The sequence below is a fragment of the Mus caroli genome, unplaced genomic scaffold, assembly GCF_978045245.1.
Source record: "Mus caroli unplaced genomic scaffold, Mus_caroli_1 scaffold_14, whole genome shotgun sequence".
Lineage (NCBI taxonomy): Eukaryota > Metazoa > Chordata > Mammalia > Rodentia > Muridae > Mus > Mus caroli.
Genome location: NW_028227269.1, coordinates 107,973,449 through 107,991,868, shown reverse-complemented (window position 1 = coordinate 107,991,868; position 18,420 = coordinate 107,973,449). Strand labels below are relative to the sequence as shown.

Genomic DNA, 18,420 nt, shown 5'->3' with positions numbered 1-18,420 from the left:
CCCCTCCTAGCTTCCATGGGTACCAGCATACATGTGCACATGCACATGTGTGTGTGCACGCACACAAACATACACACATGTACACATGCAAGAACAGGCATGCACACACACACACATTTTTTAAAAAATTAAATAAAACCTTACAAAAATAGGTGGAGCACACATATTCACAAACTACCGACGCAGGATTGACAAAACTGTCAAGAGTTTACAGGAAAGAAAGAAGAAGCAGAATAGAGCCTGGGGAAGCAGGGTGGGTCTGTGCAATGTGTCCTGCATGGGATCCTGGCACGGAAAAATGGAATGATTTAAAACCTGTAAATCTAGATAACATATGGGCTTCACTTAATCATGGCATGCCAGTATTGGCCCATTGCTTGGAACAAATATGCCACATACATATATGGATGGTGAAGCTATGCGCCCACGATGTCAACCATGGAGAAAAACTGGGTGTGGCTTGCAGGAGAGCCCTGTACTGCCTTTGAATCTGTAAGATTAAAGTTATTATTAAAATTATACATATATTTGTTTTACAAGAGACATGAGATTGAGCAACAGCAATCTTGGAGGAAAATGATAGCTTTGAATGTTTATATTGGAAATAAAACCCCAATGCCCATGACCTTTTCTTCTACTTCAAGAAAATGGGGAGTGTGTGAGTCGGAGGGATCCAAAGGTGAGCTTCGGCATCCATGGGCTAGAAGGAGGGTAGAGACACAGGAAAAACAACCAGCTAAAAAGTTGGTTCTTTAACAGCAGGAATGAAATTGACAAAAAGTTAGTGAGAGTGATTTGGAAAACAGGAAAAGCAAGTTACCAATATTAGGGATGAAGGAGGTAGCCTCACTCCTGCTTCAAAGACCATACAAGGATAAGAAGGGAAGCTTAAGAACAAATTAATGCAAATACATTCAACTTACATGGAATAGAAAACTCTCTTGAAAAACCCAACTTACAAAACTGAGACAAGAAGAAACGGAAAAGATGAAGATCCCTATATTTATCAATTATGGCACTTGAATTATAGTTTAAAGCCCACAGAGCGAACTACAGGCCCAGATGGCTTCTTCTTCTTCTTCTTCTTTTTTTTTTTATTTCGATCAAACACTTAAGAGAGAAATAATACCAATGTTATACAAACCTTTTCAGGATATAGGAATTAAAATTTCCCAACTCATTTTATGAGGTTGGTAGAAAGCTGATACCGACTCTTAAAAAGGCATTATAAGGGAAGGAAAATTCTAGGCCAATATTGCTCAGAAACACAGATGAAAGTTTTCTCGACCAACTTTGAGCAAATGAATTCCAATCGTATACAAAATCACAAACTACAATGGCCTAGTCAAGTTTCCCTCAGGAATAGGAGACTTAAAATCCATTTGGGGGGATGAAGAGATGGCTCAGTGGCTAAGAAAGTTTGCTGCCCTTTCAGAGGGGCCTGAAGCTGGGACCTGGACCTCACATCAGGTGAGCAGTTGTGTCACAATTGTCTGTAACGACCTCCAGAGAACCCAGGGCCTTCTCCTAGCTTTCAAGAGCACCAGTATGCACACGCGTGCACGTGTGTGTGTGTGTGTGTGTGTGTGTGTGTGTGTGTGTGCGCGCGCGCACGTGTGTGTGCCTGCAAAAATTAAAATAAATAAACCAAAGCCATTCATTGTTATTCATCATATTAGTAAAAGAAGCGATTGTGATCATCTTGTGAGTTGTAATCAAGGCATTGGCAACATTTGATGCTCAGCTGTGATTAAAGAGAAATGTCTCAGAAAATTAGAAATGTAGACAAAAAGCCTCCAGGTAAATAAAAGGTCTCCCCAATCTACAGCCAACTAACATTGAGAGAAATCCACCTTCCTCACCCTGAAGTCAGAAACAAAGCATCGACTGTCACCTTGTCCATATTCTGTCTGCATTGTTCCAGCACCCAAAAGTGCCAAGGCTGGGAAAGGAGAAGATGGTCTCTTTGAATGAAGATTTCCAGACAACAAAAGACCAAAGACACCACTTAAAAAAGAATCAAAGCTGCTGGGGGTTGGGGGCAGAGGCTTTTCCCAGCGCTCAAGAATCAGAGGCAGGAGGAGTTCCAGGTCAGCCTGGTATACAGCATGAGTTCCAGGATGACTAAAACAGAGAAACCCTGTCTTAAAAAACAAAACAAGCCGGGCGTGGTGGCGGACACCTTTAATCCCAGCACTCGGGAGGCAGAGGCAGGCGGATTTCTGAGTTCGAGGCCAGCCTGGTCTACAAGTGAGTTCCAGGACAGCCAAAGCTGTACAGAGAAACCCTGTCTTGAAAAACAAAACAAAACAAAACAAACAAAAACAAACAAACAAACAAAAAGATAAGAATGAAAGCTAACTACCAATAATAATTGAGGTTTCAGGAGACATGGCCACTTAACCTTAACAGAAATCAGTTTGCTTCTCACATTATAGCAAGAAATGATTGAAAATGAAATTTATTCACAATACTACTTAAGAGAGCACTCCTAAGTAATCCGATGAAATTAAAATTCAAACTGTTGTGGTCAAAATGAAAAAAAATCTATTTAAACGGGAGTTATACAGTGCTCATAGATTATGATCACAGTTTTCCCGCCATTGACCCCCATAGTCAACACAATATCAGGCAAAATTACAGAAATTGATTAAAAAAAAAAGATCCCAAAATACGTGTGCAAAGTAGGCTTCTAACTTCACCTAAGAGAAGATCTTTGATCCTGAATGGTATTTTCCTGAAAGACAAAAATTCATGAAACACAATGTTTATCAAGACACCCAGCAAAGGACAAGGGAAGCAAGGTATGGGTATCTAACCTATATATCCTGGTGTAGGACTGAAGGGAGGGTCCTGGAGCTGAGTAGATTTCCTGGACAGAGGGTCTCAAGGAAAGGGTGGAAGGCTGTCGGGGCAGCCGGACACCATGGGACAGCACCAGAGGAGAAGCAGATAAAGAATGAAACTCTGACATCATCAGGTCTCCTGAACATCCAACAGGTGCCCCTAGTACATCCACACAAGCAAAGCACCAAAACCAGGGAAAGAAGGAACAATGGTGTGGGGCAAACAGCGCATGCGCGGCCCAGCCCTGCTTGAAAAAGACAGCACATGCGCAGCCCATCTCAGTCTCCTGCTTGGAAAGCCTCAGAATGCACCGAGCTTTGGCTACAGCTCCTGGACAAATTTTGTCTCTTTGAAGGAAAAATGATTCGTCCTAATTAGGACAAGGACAGAGTGAGGCAGGAGGGGACCTCTCCTGTGCAAAAAGTAAGGTGTCACTTCTACTCGAGTGACTCTGAGAATGTTTTCTTCTTAGATTTTGTACCCCATGCACCAGACTCTCCCCACATTGCTAGTGGTCCCAGTCCTGAATCAAACACTTCTCCAGGCTGACCGAAGAAATTTAAATCCAAAAGATCAAGTTACTTCATTGTATCTCAAAGCATAGGCTGGGGATGCAAAGGTCAACACGGGACAGAGTAAAATCATGATGTCTACTTTCTGATAAAAGATGACGAGGCAAGAAGCAGGCGGAAAGGTCAGACCCACAAAAAGGACTTGGATCTGACTTATGCATCAGAATTCAAGCGCTCGGTGAAGCTCCCATTGTGACCATTAGAAAGTAAAGGCAAGCTTTAGAGAGCACGGAAACTAACACAGCATCTAGAGATGAGCGCCCCGTAAATGCCACCGAACCGGCCTGCAGCCTTGCTAGACCTTAGAGGAGGAGGAGAAGGAGGAGGAGGAGGAGGAGGGCCTTCAAGACCCGGGGGTCGGAAACACCCGAAGAAAACATGGAGGAAACCCAAAGTACGTCAGGAGAGCATCCGACCACACCAAGTGTTGGCAAGAACACAGGGCAACTGAAACCCTGCCTTGCTTTGACAACTTCCCTAAGAAGTGAAATATATGCCTACCATACATCTTAGACACTTTACCCTGTGGTGCTTGCCCCAAAGAAATGTTTAGCTTCTTCAGGCTGGTTGGTATCTTACAGACAAAAACAAAGCCTTCTTCACAGTGCTATATGCAGGAGAGACCAGTATCAAAGCACTGGCTGGAGCTAGCCTATTCCTCAGAGATGGCACCTTCTCTGTTCCTCTGGCAGAGGGATGAGCAGCGCCTTAGAATTGTTTTTAAATAACTCCATTCATAAGGCGTCACTCTCATCACCTACCTCATGAGGTCCCATAGCTTTATGCAAGCATCCCGGGGGGATGGGGGGGGGGTTATGGATCGAACATACAAACGTTGAAGAGTTGCTGTTCAGAACACAACAGAAAATATACATTTTCTCAAATACCCATACAAGAACATCCATAGAGGTATAATTTGTGATCTCCCCAAATGGGAAGCGACCCCAGGGCTCATCAACAGGTGAGCAGATACACACATTTTAGACTATTCAGATGGTGGAACACAGTTCAGCAGTTGGAAGAGTGAATTATTGATAACCTCACCAACATATGTGGATCTCAAAATAAGTGAACAAGAGATGTCAGATTAAAAAAGGACAGGCAGTATGTTTCCATTTATATAAACTCTAGAAAATGTGAGCTCGTATGGAATGCAGATCAGTGGCTGCCCAGAGACGGGGAAACAGGAGGGAGATAGGGATTGCAAAGAGCGGTGGAAACTAGGGGTGATGGACATCTCTGTGAGTCTAATGGGTGGGGGAATGGGCTCTCAGTTGTTTCTGCAGTGCGATTTCAGCAAGCTGGGCACTCAGGAAAGGTGCGGGTCAGTTGCTACATCTCAATGAATCTGCCCAGAAGTTAGATCTCGGGAGTACATGGTCCTGGAATAGCTATCACAGGCTGGGGAGATGCTCAGTGGATAACATGGCTACCATACAAGTGTGAGAACCCGTTAGGATCCTTAGAACCACACAAAAGCCAGACAGACCAGGTGACCACCAGGCAAAGATGGTGGCACCTCTACATACATGTACACACACATGCGCACACACATGCATACACACATATATTCACACACATGCACACATGTACAAACACACATATACACACATGTGCAGGCAGTCCCAATGTTGGCAAGGTGGCTCAGTGACAAGAGTTTCAGTGGCATTGGGACTTAACTATCAGATTAATTTGAAGAATTATTGAAAAGGAGCAGTAATTGCTCACTGAAGTATCGACGTGGGGTTAGACAACTAGATCAATGGAACAAAATAAGGGGTCTAGAAACAGATTGATATGAGGCAGTGCAAGGAATGTGCAATCAGTGTACAAGGAAATGCCAGTGACTCTCAGTCAGGATGGTAACCTCAGAGATGAGCTAGCACACCTGGATGCCCATAGGAAATAATTCTGGGCCCCAATATTATAGTCTACAAAACAATCCTAGACATTATTTGTGTGTGCATATATAGTGTACGCTTGCATGTACATTTCATGTGCAGCTGTGTAATCCCGTGCGCATGCACAGAGGTCTGTGGAGTATGTTGGGTGGCCTCTTCTAGAGCTTGCTGCCTTTTGTGATTGAGACAGTCTCTGACTGTCTTATCATTTTTCTCCAAGACTAGTACTCAGTAAGCTCCAAGGCCACTGGGCCGCCTTGCCAGCACTGGGGCAACCTGCATGTGTGTGGTCATGCCTGGCTTTTCACACTGAAACTGGACATCCTAACTCAGGTCTTCCTGTTCACATAGCATGGGTAACCACACCCTTACCCACGGGGCAACCTCCACAGCCCATGAAGATTATCTTGGTGTGGATTTACAGACCTAAGATTACATTTTAAATCACTAGAAAATATTTTTTGAGACCTTGGTGGAAATATAAATTCCTAGAGAGAATCTATTTAAAAAAAAAGTTATCCATTAAAAAAAAAAATTCGTCCATTAAAAAAAAGAAGAAGAAGAACAAATGGGGGCTGGAGAGATGGTTCTCCTCTTAAGAGTGCTTACTGCTCTTCCAGAGGACCCAAGTCTGGTTTTCAGCATCCACATCAAGTCTAGTAGGTGACAATTGCCTGTAACCCTAGTTCCAAGGGATCCGATGCCCTCTTCTGGCCTCCACAGGCATTTGCTCACTTGAGCATGCTCACACATGTGTGTCACACACATACACACACACACGTAGAAAATTTAAAATAAAAGTAAACACATAATGGACTTTATTAAAAAATATAAAGATTTTTATTTTTTAAAAAGACTCCTTCAGTGAGTGATGATGCAAGTGATGGCTGATGGCTCCCAGCGTGCACAGTTAAATGCTAGCTGCGAGTTTGTGGAAGGTACAGAGGGTACAAACAACTTAAACTGATCCCTAACACACTGAGTGAGATGTCTGTGTGTAACTGTTTGTAAAAAGAGGTATTGAAGCGGACAACAAGCATATGAAAAGGCACCTAGTCGTGTTAATCACCAGAAAAATGTGATCTTAGAGCACAGTGTTTTATAGCTGTCTAATGTTAAAACCTGTTAATGTACTGTTAGGCGGAGTATGGACCAGCTGGGAGTTTTGCCAATTTCTGTCAACGTGTCAAATGGTACAACTTTGTGGAGAAAGTCTTTAACATCCATTTTTACAGACTAACTACATGTTGTGCGTGTCTGTGAAACAGCATGTGATGGTTCCGACGAGCTAAGGGAAGTAAACGTATACCTTCCCAAGTGTTATGCAAGTCCTCCTTTAGGTACCCGACCAAGAGATCCAAAAATCCATAAACTGCTTGTAGACTGACCAGAGTGGGCTCTTTAGTCACAATCGTCTCGACAGGGAGTAGACAAAGTGTCTCGTTGCACAGTGGAAAACATGCTATGCTAAAGGGGAGTGACACAGCCACGTGTCCAGAACTCTAAAGGCACTGAGGTGGGTCGGCTTAACCTAGGCTCCATTTGCCTGGAGTGCCACAGAACCAGACAAGACTCTGCTATCAAAGTTGGAGTGACATCAAAGATGGGACAACCAGTTGGGTTGACAAGCAGAGTCCTTGTCCTGATTTAAGGGCTGTCTGCTCTGAGTGTATATATTTGTCAAAATCTCCATACTTCACACTTCTGATCTATATATTCTAATCTATGTAAGCTTTACCACCATCAAAATATGGAAAATAACAACCATAGACATGTGCTCCCTATGAACGGAACATTGAAATCCAGGCAGCTGCTACCAACGAAACTGGCAAGAGAGAGAGAGAGAGAGAGAGAGAGAGACAGAGAGAGAGACAGAGAGAGAGACAGAGAGAGAGACAGAGAGAGACAGAGACACAGAGACAGAGACACAGAGACACAGAGAGAAACACACAGAGAGAGAGAGAGAATTAAAATTGTCATTAAAAATGTCTGTCTAGGGGCTGGAAAGATAGCTAAGAACCCTGGCTGCTTGTCCAGAGGACCCAGGCTTGATTCCCTGCACCCACACGGTAGCCCACAGCTGTCTGTAACTTCAGTTCCAGGGACCCCACACTCTCTCTGATTTCCATGGGCATGCATGTGGCCCACAGATATACAGGCAAAGCACTCATAAGGATAATAAAATAAAAAATTTTAAAATTCTCTCTGAAGGCTGAGCATTTGCTAAGCATGCAAAAGCCCTGGCTCCAGCCCTGGCATAGTGTAAACCAGGCATGGTGGTGGATGCCTACAATCCTAAGCAACCAGGAACCCAGACAGGAGGATCAAAGTTTGTGGTCATCCTTGGCTACCTACGGAATTTGAGGCCCATCTCAAAAGAAAAATCTCTTTTAGAAACTGATAGGTTGACATTATCTGTCCCTAGACTAAAGAAAGCAAATAGAGAGAAAATTGTATAATGTAATGACTTCATGCTCTTAAAAGTCAGAAATGGCTATTAGGGCTGGGCTTAGCTTAGCAGGAAGAGGATTGGCTTAGCTTTAGCAGGGACACAGCTCTGGGTTCTATCCACTGTGTTGCAAAAAAAGAAAAGGGGTTTTTAAAAAGGACAAAAAGAAGGTTTGGCACGCATACACACACACACACCTATTTAGTGTATAAAATGGGTGCAAAATTCCAGATAAACTTCTAGTTAGTTAACTATAAGGTATATTTTGGAAAAGATCTAGTTGAGTTTGTTCTAGGAGTGCAAGAACAGCTTAGCAGTAGAAATGACATCAACGTCACCTGCCCTGTGATTGGAGTAGAAAGCTGAGGTCCAGCACTGAAGAGCAATTTAAAAACAAACACAAACAAACAAACAAGCTTTCAAGAGACTTCCAATTGATACAAGGATATTAAATATGGCAATGTCTTTGCAAATTATAAGGTTTTCCAAAAAGGAAAACCAAACCCTACCCTTCTTAGGATGGACTCAAGACTTGTGCCCTTGGATGCTGGAAGCAGGGCAAGTGGAGACACCATGGGTGTCAATTCCCCAGAGAGGCTATAACTGGGGCCCCATTGGGAAAGGAAAGAACAGGAAGTGAAGGGGGGGAACACAGCTGTCATCGTGCACAGTATATGTCATCTACATAGAAACCCAACAGAATGAACTGAGAATTGATTGGGACTAATAATAGAGTCTAGCAAGAGCACTGAATACGAGATCAACTAAGTAAAATTAGTGGCTTTCCCCGACACCAGCATTAACCAATTAGAAATATAATAGAAGAAGATACACACGCATATGATGAACCCAAACGATGAAGGATCTAGAAATTAAGCCAGAAATAACTGCAGAAAACCTTTAGATGAGGGGGAGGAGGGTAAAGTTTGAAAATATATAAAGGACACAGAAGAAGGCATGAGAAGAGAGGAGATAAAATTGACAACACGAACAAATGGAGCGGGCGACCATTTTATGGATGCTTAAAGCCGCACAAATGTCAAATCTTCCCACATTAATCTATAAATTTCATGTAATTTTGTTCAAAATACCAGCTGGACTTTTTGAAGGACTTGACAAATTCGTTCTAAAATACATAGAAGCCATAATGTCCACAATTGCTGAGTTTATTTTGGAAAAGAGAGCCCAGGGTGGAGGCAGGAGGAGGCCGGCTCCTCCCACTTGGTCTGGAGGCTTCCAGGGAGGACAATGAATCTGCGCTGAGACACTTTGTAACAAATTAAGTGTGGCTTTAGGGAATGATAGACGTTTAGCATTTTACCCCACTTCCATATCTGGCGGTTCGGAGGTCAGTGGCCGCTGGCTGCAGTCTGGCTCACTGATTCTCTGCTGAGAGTCCATGATTGTTTCCGTTGAGTTCCCTGTGATGGGAAGATGAAGACATCCCTCCTTGCTGACTGCCCACAAGAGGCTGCCCCTGTGTGATCTCTGCTCTCATTTTTAAAGCCCAGATGGGGGTTCTCCCTGGCATCATATCCAGTCTCAAACTTGATTCTTCATTCAGGAAGGACCCAGGGCTGATGAGTTCTGCAGAGCTGCTCTTGGTTTTTGGAGTTGTTGCTGTTTGTTTGTTTTTGTTTTTTATGAAGCCAGTTGCCTGTCTAGTAACCAAGTACCCAGAGTGACATTCCACCGAGGGCACAAGTGGTTTCAAGAGAGGAGATGGTACTCTCTGTACTATGGAGGTATTCTCAGGGCATCTCAGAACTCCACATATCACAGACTATGTTGTAGTGATGCATTTGGCTGCAAACTCTGCCCTCTGCAGAGTGGAGAGTGGCTCTTCCCCAAGGACTGGATTCCACAGACACTAAAACTCATAGATGCTCCAGTCTTGTGTGTGACACGGTGTGATGAGTGTATAGGACCAATGCCTGCATTCCCCTGCCTTTTAAACCACCTCCAGGTAACTTATTTATAATCTTACTAACATGATAAAAAAAATTTGAGTAGTTATTTTTACCTCATCATTTAGACCATTATGGCCAGAGATGCAAAGTCCTCCAATCTTCAGTACAGTTAACACCAATTCTTTTCTTTTCCTTAAGACAGGGTCGCTCACCATGTAACACAGGGTGGCCACAAGTTTGTACCAACCCTCCCTGCTCAGCCTCCTGAAAGCTGAGATTATAAACATGAGTCATCACACTTCACAAAAAAAATTATTTTTGGTCCAAGGTTGGTTGGATCTATGGATATATAACCCATGAATTCATTTGCCAAATGCAGTGGTTAGAGGTAGACTCGGAAGCCAGAGGGGAAAGCATAAATTATGCATGCAGGAAAGCAAGTCACTGGGTATTGGATGGCTTTCCTAACATTCTTACCACATGCATGGTGAGAGTGGGCAGGCTGCATATAAATGGAATAAAAATATTACATATAAAAGCTAAAACTATTGCATGGAAACTACAAAACTGGGGCTGGGAATATGGCTCAGTAGCTAAAATGTTCTGCCATGTAAGTATGGCAACCTGAGTTCAGATTCCTAGCGCCCATGGTAAAAGCTGGGCTGCACTCTTGTAACCCTAGCCCTGGGTGCAGGAAGGGAGGTGAACCCCAGATCTCGAGAGCCAGCAGCCAGGCTAGCCCAGGTTCAGTGAGAGAACCTGTCTCAAAAAAAAAATCCAAAGTGGAGAATGACGAAGGAAAGACCCTGGGTGTCATTTTCTGGCTTCCATGTGCACAGATCTCCCCTCCAGTCCCAAACACATATAATCTGCTTGTGCCTTTTAGGTGGAGGGGGAACATCTTATACAAGGTCTTTACAAGCCACAAGTAGAATGTATTACCTTTGGGTTTCACTACATCAGAGTTAAGGATACTCAACAGAGAAGAGACTCCAACTTAACAGCAGAGGACAGATCTGTTGACACCCTAAGGGATCACTTTCTAGGACAAGTTAGAGACTCGAGAATTCCCAGAGATGTGGGCATCTGCAGGGAACAATGGGCAATTAAAATAGGAAGACCTGGCCAGGCATGGTGGCGCATGCCTTTAATCCCAGCACTCGGGAGGCAGAGGCAGGCGGATTTCTGAGTTCGAGGCCAGCCTGGTCTACAGAGTGAGTTCCAGGACAGCCAGGGCTACACAGAGAAACCCTATCTCAAAAATAAAAAAAATAAATAAATAAAAATAAAGCCCTGGACTGCTCCCAAGTGCGTGAGGGGTGCTCTGTTGTTACAGTCACCTTTGGAAAGGCAAAAGGAGTAAGATAATTGGGGGAGCACTTGGGGGGTGCAAATGCTAGCAGAGATACAAGGCAGGTGACCTTGACACGTTGCTGTTAGGAGTTTACAGGGTAGCCAGTACTGTGACTTTAAAAAAAATCATTACTTTGGTGTTGGTGATGGAGCCCAGAGTTTCCAGAACGCTGGGCAAAGTGCTTCCCCCACTGAGCTGCAACCCAGCACCTGCAGCTGCACTACAAGGCTTCTCTTGATTCTCTGTCTAGGGCTTGTCATTCTCACCTGTGCCTTCCATTGGGTCTCTATCCAGGCAGCAATGAAGGACTTCCATTCTACAAATGAAACTAATGATGCCTATTTGGGGTTCTCTAGATAGCCTAATTGGAGGGGTACCCCAAGTGACATGCACAATGGCCCCCAAGGCCTGAAGAAGCCAGATAGGCTCCCCCATTCCTTTTCCATTGTGGTCCAGGTCACCTTCTCAGAATGGCAAATAATGAGAAGCTATTTAGGCAGACGTAAGGAAAGCAGCCATTCCAGAATTACGGTTCTGCAGCCAGGAATACCGGAAAGAGCCTCTGGTTTCTTACTCCCCAATGAGCAGTTACATGAAAGGCTACATGAAAATGGGACCCAGAGCTCCAGGGCAGACACTGATCCAGCCTGGCTGACAGCTTTGGAACCTGACCTGTACATTTTCACAGCCTACCCCGAGAGAAGGCCAGCTCACATCCAGAACCCAGGGAGCACATGGAAAGATCGCTTTGTAGCTGTTAGTGGAAAGGATAGCCTAATTGTCCGCGCAGGGTGACAGGACAGTGAGATGCAGAGCAGAAGGTAGGACTCCAGGAAACTGTCACATGGTGGAATGGAAGTCTTTGCAGCAGCATGTAAAGGGACAGATTTCTAAGGCATACTGTTGAATGAAAAAATGTAAAAAAAAAAAAACAGGAGCTGCTGAGCACAACAAGACATTCTTAGGCTGGGAGCCACATACACACACACACACACACACACATGCACTCACACATGGGTATGCACACACACAAGTACACACATACATACACACATGTGTGTACACACATGCACGTGAACATACACACCTGATAGCTCCATGCCTGTAAAGTAAAATGCACAGCTAGGAACATGCATGAAATCTGTGAGTGAGCACAATGGGGCAGTGAGCATTGGGGACAAAGGGCCCAAATGCCTAACACAACCAAAAATAAGCAGTCAGTTGTCTTGGGCCATAAAGTAAGAGGTACGGCAACTTGACTGTCACAAGCCAAAGTGCATGATTCAAAATATGCAAATAAGGGAGCTATGACATGGCTCCAATGATGATGCTCCATCCCAAGTGGGAGTGTCAATGTCTACAAAACCATCTCTGCCCCTACCTGTGATTGTTAATCTGCTTGTCAGCTTAGTTGGATAGAGACAACTATGAGACATGCTACCTCTGGAGGACATTTTCTTGAAGGATTAACTGAGAAGAAAGGCCTCCCCAAGGGTGGGTAGAACGTTCTGGCCATAGTGTCCCAGATACAAGGAGGTCTAAAAGAATAGATTGGTTTTGCCTGCCTACCTTTGCCCCCTTGCTGGTGAGTGCATCTGCATTGTCTTCGCTGCCATCAGGACTTGGCTCCTTCAGACTTCCAACATGGACTGAAGACCCATGACCTCTGAGAATCCTCCAGGCCTTCAGCACTAGATTGGAGCTCATGAGGCAATCAGTGTCATGGACTGACTGAGTAGACATTGATTCTCCAGTGTGTAGATGGCCATTGCTGGACAAATTGTGTAAGCCACTCTAGTAAGTCCCACTTGTGATATGTATGTATTCAGTTCTGTCCTATGGAGACCCTGACTTATAAATACATTATCCTGTCTGGATTCTAGGCTAGAACATGACAGGCTGCACATGGAACTATCATGAAGGGTTTGCAGAAGAGCGCTGAAGAGCTGAAGAAGACAAGATGGAGGGTAAGCATGCTCTGAGCAATACTGACCTGCCTCTTCATGCATCTCTCTGATGGAAGGCCAATTTCCCACATTGCTGGTACCGTGATAATAGAAAGCATGTGACTTTCATAGAGCAACTGTCTGTGCCCCTGGAGTTTCCCCCAGGGGTTCAAGGCCAGCAGTGCTGGCATGAGGTCTGTGCCAATGGTCAGGATCTGGGACACAGGCTACAAATTCATGAAGCATGGATGTGTGGGGTGAATAAGAGACAGGAGGTGTGCTTGGAGGCCACTGCAAGCTCAGGCCATAGAAGACTGCATGAGCAGACTCAGTCCTTCTTATCTGCTATCCTGTCCTCTGTTATTTAGAACTTCTAAGACTTGGTGATGAACTTTTCCAGACCCTCACTGTCTGCTGGGATGGGCCATTGTCATGACACAAAGAAGGCTCCCATCCAGAGTGTGCAGGATATGACAGCCGCCCACAGGCTCTCAGGATGATGGGGCTGTCGAATCCCGAAGTTTCCAGGCATGACAAAGAGCCTCCCGGAGTGTCCATGGGGAAGGAATCCATCACAGTGAAGGGCTAAGGAGCTGCTGAGGGCCCTCGAGCCTCCCGTGGAGGGCGGGAGATAATGAGGGCTGACTCAGGGCCGCCCACCTGGGCTGCAATTATTCAATTTTCCTGGAAAATCGGCTTCATCATGATGAATACTTCGCTGATTTCAGAGCAGATTAATGCACTTGATATGAAGTGCGATCCCATCCATCAGCTCCCGAAACTTGCTAGAGGCTTGTGCTGATTAACCCATCTTCTTTGGCTATCTTGTCTGCTTGGTTCACCCACAGCCTCCAGCCCTCGCTGACCCAAGAAAGTGTGGGGGGGGGGAGATTTTTTTTATAAATGTTATGTTCCATAGCCTTTTACAGTTTCGAATTCTTTGTGTGTTCCCCTGTGCTCGTGCATGTGCGTGTGCGTGTGCGTGTGTGTGTGTGTGTGTGTGTGTGCATGCACGCGTGAGCGTGTCTAGGCATGCAGGTGGTGGCCAGAGAGGTGGGTGCCCTTCCTTGGGAGCTGTCTGTCTTGTGTTTTGAAGATAGGGTCTCCCTCTCAAACGTGGGAAGCCATTATTTTGTCTAGATTGGATAGACAGCAAGGTTGTCTCTAACTTTCCAACACTGGAGTTCCAAGCATAGTTTTTTGTACATGGGTTGTGGAGGTCCAACTCAGGTTCTCATGCTTGCCCGGCAAGCACTTTACTGAGTGATCCATCTCCTCGTCCCTTTTCACGTTCTGTAGACAAATATTTCAGTCCCTGTTTCTGGCTGACTTGTTGACGCTCAAACTACTGATTTCTTAGACCGAGACTGAGTATGGAGAGTGGGTAAGATAAGGTGGGGCTGCTCTGGTGGGCACGGCTGTGGTCCTGACGAGAGGGCAGCATAAACATGAGAAGGACACCCATGCCATGTGAAGACATTGCAAGGTGACTGCTATAGGCTAGGGAAGAGACCTCGAAAGGGCCATCCTATGGACACCTTCATTGGGCTTCCAGCTTGAGAACAATAAGACAACCATGCTGCATTTTAAAGATCCTGGCTGTGGTGCTTTGTTAGGGCAACATTAGAAAATAAACACCTCACTGACATGGCCTCACCCCCTGCCCTACCACAGATGACCCACGTGTGTGTGTGCATGTGTGTGTCTGTGTGTGGCCGGGTATACACATCAGGTGTCCTTCTCCACCACTGCCCACTTTAATGCTTTGAGACTGGGTCTCTCACTGAACTCTCTGGCTCTGCCTACATTTCCACCCCACAAGCTGGGATTGCACAGCCGTGCCCAGCTATGTAATGTGAGTGCTGGAGATTCTAACTCAGGTCTTTACCCAGCCCCACACTGCTGGCCCTTAGGAGACCATTTTAATCATCAACGTCCACCATTCCTCCAGGAACTTGTCTGTTTTCTGGGTTCAGTACAAAAGGTCAGGCAGCTCCTTCTACAGGCAACTTGACCCTCTGGGCACACCGATGGCTTCTGACGGCCTGTGTTGGCTTCCTCTCTCTGCTATTCTCTCCTGCAGCACACCCACACCCAAGACTGAAAGAGAGCAGTACTTGCAAGGACCAGGACTTACCCAAAGAAAGTATGGAATAAGAACGTACAAGAGGTAGCTGAGTGGCTTAAGGTCATCACTGCTAGGTACGCACTTCCCTAGGCCTGGGGGCTTTCAGGCTGGCTCTGAGAGCCTCAGAAATCTCCCTGAGTCTGGGGCTGCCTTGTGCCCAGCTCCAGAAGCTTGGGGGTGGACTCCTTAGTGTCAGAGGCATAAAGCTGGGATGAGAAGTTAATGTTTATGGGATGGGCAGCCTACTGTGGGGCATAGAAATGTGGGTGGACAGGACTTCTATGCTCTGTGATGCTGGACATCCAGAGGAAGACGGCTCAGGACTGAGTGCCCAGCTGGCATGGACTTTGGGCCCAGATGGCAAGCCAGATGGGACAATTGTTTCCTGGCACCCAGTAGAGATAACTCAGTGGGCCGTTGCACAATACGCTGCCATGCGGCATGGACAATCGGAGCTGCCTGGAGGCGGTCTCCTGCTGGTCACACATCCCGGAAAACCTGGCTCATGAGACCATGAGCCAAAGGGAGCTGGTATGGATGCCACTAGCTGACCTCTCCCACCTCACCACCTTGGGACTTTCCCAGATAACAAGGCTCTGGAATAATAGGACCTTTCTCCAGTCTGGATCAAGTCAAGGTTTGACCTCCAGGAACCCAAGGACATCCACTCTTAAGTAGCAGCTTTGTTCCATGCTTGGTCACTTAGGTCTGAGCTCCCAGATTTGAAGTGAGATCCACCAGAGGCTCTGAAGATGGGCTCTCAGCCACCTGGGCAGTCAGCAGCCACTGGAAAGCCTGCTTTCCCTTCTGTGGAGCCTGGTTGATCACAGGACGGACTCGCACAGAAAGCAGCCCCTGAGAGGTTCTGGTCACATAGGCAGGTACACGGGAAACAGTGTGGGGAGGCCTCAGTACACATCCCGCTCCCCGCTCTGCCCACATACCTCCTGGCAGCGTTCTGTAGGATAGAACGCTCTCTTCCAGGTGGGGGTCATGTCCTCAGCTCTGCCTGCTACTCTTCAGAGGGTCCCCTGGAGGCTCGCAGAGGCCACTAAGATAGAAGGGATGGGGCTGAGGTTGTGGAAAGTGGCTGGGCAGTGACCTCAGGGGCAGAAGCAGGACATAGATAGTTCTTTATGCTCCATCCTCATGATTTCCGGAAACCAATGTGATTGATGTGGGGATGCAGGGGGTCCCAAAGAGATTGTATCCCTAGCTTTGTTCAGAAGGAGAAACTAAGAGAAAGGGCCAGAGAAAGGGACTCTGCCTTATGTGTGTGTGTGATTAAAGAAGAGTTGGGGAAAGCACAGGTACTGCGGCTCCCAGACCTCCTCCCCTCTATCCAAATAGAGAGCTGCCTGTTAGCACAGCAAGGGTGTCTCTCCACAGAGAGACCAGTAAGACAAGAAAGAGACAGCTCTCTCCTTTTATCTGCTCTGAAGGCTCCCATCTCCCTTGTGGCACCTAGCAAATGTTTCTGATGAAGCCTTTCCCACAGTCCCGGACTCCGCGCATACATCTGCACCTCCTGGTGGACTAAGCTGACTCACGTCAGGCTGGGTCTATGTGCACAGAAGAACAGGGCATGATGGGAGCTGGGAGGCTGCTTTGTAGAGCTGTTTGCAAGTGACCATGTGGATGATATTTGGAGCTGAACTGGCAGGCCAGGGCATCTTAACAGAGGACAGGGTGTGGGTTTTTCATGACCTCCCTAGATTCTGAAACCAACCCCTCCCTGCCACCCTCCCTCCCCCACATTGAGCCCTACTTGGCCTTGCTTCCCCCCGGGGTCTTCTCACTGCCTGGGTGGTGAGGCAGGGGAGCTGCCACATATAACCCTGGGCTTCCCAAGGCCCAGATCTCAAACTGGGTTGCCTCTAGGTGAGGTGTGGCCCTTGCCGGGGCTTAGGCTGTTAGAACTCAATGTGTAGGCCTTGCTTCAGGTGTCTTCGGACTGCATCTTGCGTGTCCCAAATGGCATGGTCAGGGTGGTTATTTTGCCTCTGACCCTGACATAGGCCGCAAATGAGGACTGAGGGGACAGTCAGAAGGGACAAATGAGGAGTCAGAAACAGTGAACTGCTCCTTCCAAATGCCTCTCTGGTTCCCCCCACCCTTCCCAGTGGGACTTCTCCACAGGACAGCACCCAAGGCATAGCTGATTGGGACCTCATCAGCACTTCGCTGTGAAGACCTGGCTCTGCATCCTTCCCTCTTTCCCTCCTACATTGTCAAAGTCCCTGGGCCCCTCCTGAGGGGCTGGCCACAGTCTCCTTGCTACCTACACTCAGCCACCTGTAACTAGGCCACGTCATCAGACTTTGCCCTGCCTCTCTGCATCTCTCTAGTGGCAGAGCCTGTCAGCAGATGTCAGTAGCATTTGTGTACTGGGGCTTTCTTGCTCAAACCCAGTCCGGCCTGTGACTCCCATGCATCTACCTACCCCATGAGAAACTTGCTGCTTAGCTCCAGAACCTTCCAGCTGGTTCTAAGGTGGTTCTGTTCTCTGGTGCCACACCCTTCTGGATACCTAAGAGCCAAGGTTTGCACCGGAGTCATCTGGTTCCTGGAGCATTGTCTCCCCATGGAACCACAGCCTGGGGGAAGTAGGGTGGTATCGCCCCTGAATCCTGCCTTCACTGCTGTATACCAGAAATTCCCGGGAGCCCTTCCTCTGACATACCCTCCCCAATTCCCAGGATTGTACTTTGAGACTTTCTGTAAACTTGGCCCTCTGCAGTTTTCTCAGGCCCCAGGCTGGATGTTGAACCTCCTTAAGTACCCCCATGGTATCCTGGGCAAGCCCTTGCCCACCTGTCCACACTTATGAGAACTGCATGGGTCACGGGGTCCCTCCAGCACCTAGTCTAGATTATATGCACACTGTAAGTACTCAGCAAATTTTGACAGGCTGTAGCCCATGCCTGGCACACAGCTGTGCTCTATAGAGAGAAGACAAGGCCAAATTGTAACCAGTGAATGTCAAGGGCTCTAGAAATCAATCCTGGGCACCTACCCTCCATCCAGCTACCACAGGTCTCTGGAACCACGAATATGGGGTCTCTGTATGAGCAACCATCTCCATTTCATGGCTGGGACTGGGCAGCTCTGATCCAGCCTTGCCACCTTGTTCTGTGGTTGAGTAAAGCCTTGCTTTAAAGGGAATTCATTTTTCCAAATTGCAGAACAAAGAACACAATGTTTAGGAAGAAAGCACGTTGCTTACATTTGAAGAAAAAAAAATTAGCAGTATTATGTAATGAAAGACACTTGAAAGTGCTGAGTCACCCCAGGCCGGCTTACATCTCCCACT

The 18,420-nt window shown here is 46.5% G+C and overlaps 1 long non-coding RNA gene across 3 annotated transcripts in view; it reads left to right on the top strand.

Annotated features, from left to right (window-relative positions):
- The window catches only part of LOC110307163 (uncharacterized), a 42,449-nt gene extending 28,552 nt beyond the window's left edge, over positions 1-13,897 (top strand). For 2 of the 3 annotated variants that reach the window (XR_003838400.2, XR_003838402.2), the window contains exons 3-5: positions 12,653-12,830; positions 12,917-13,000; positions 13,348-13,897. This is a non-coding gene — a long non-coding RNA (uncharacterized LOC110307163). The remainder of the gene's footprint in view (positions 1-12,652; positions 12,831-12,916; positions 13,001-13,347) is intronic. The other variant, XR_015045286.1, reaches the window with a different exon arrangement.
- The last annotated feature ends 4,523 nt before the right edge of the window (positions 13,898-18,420 follow it).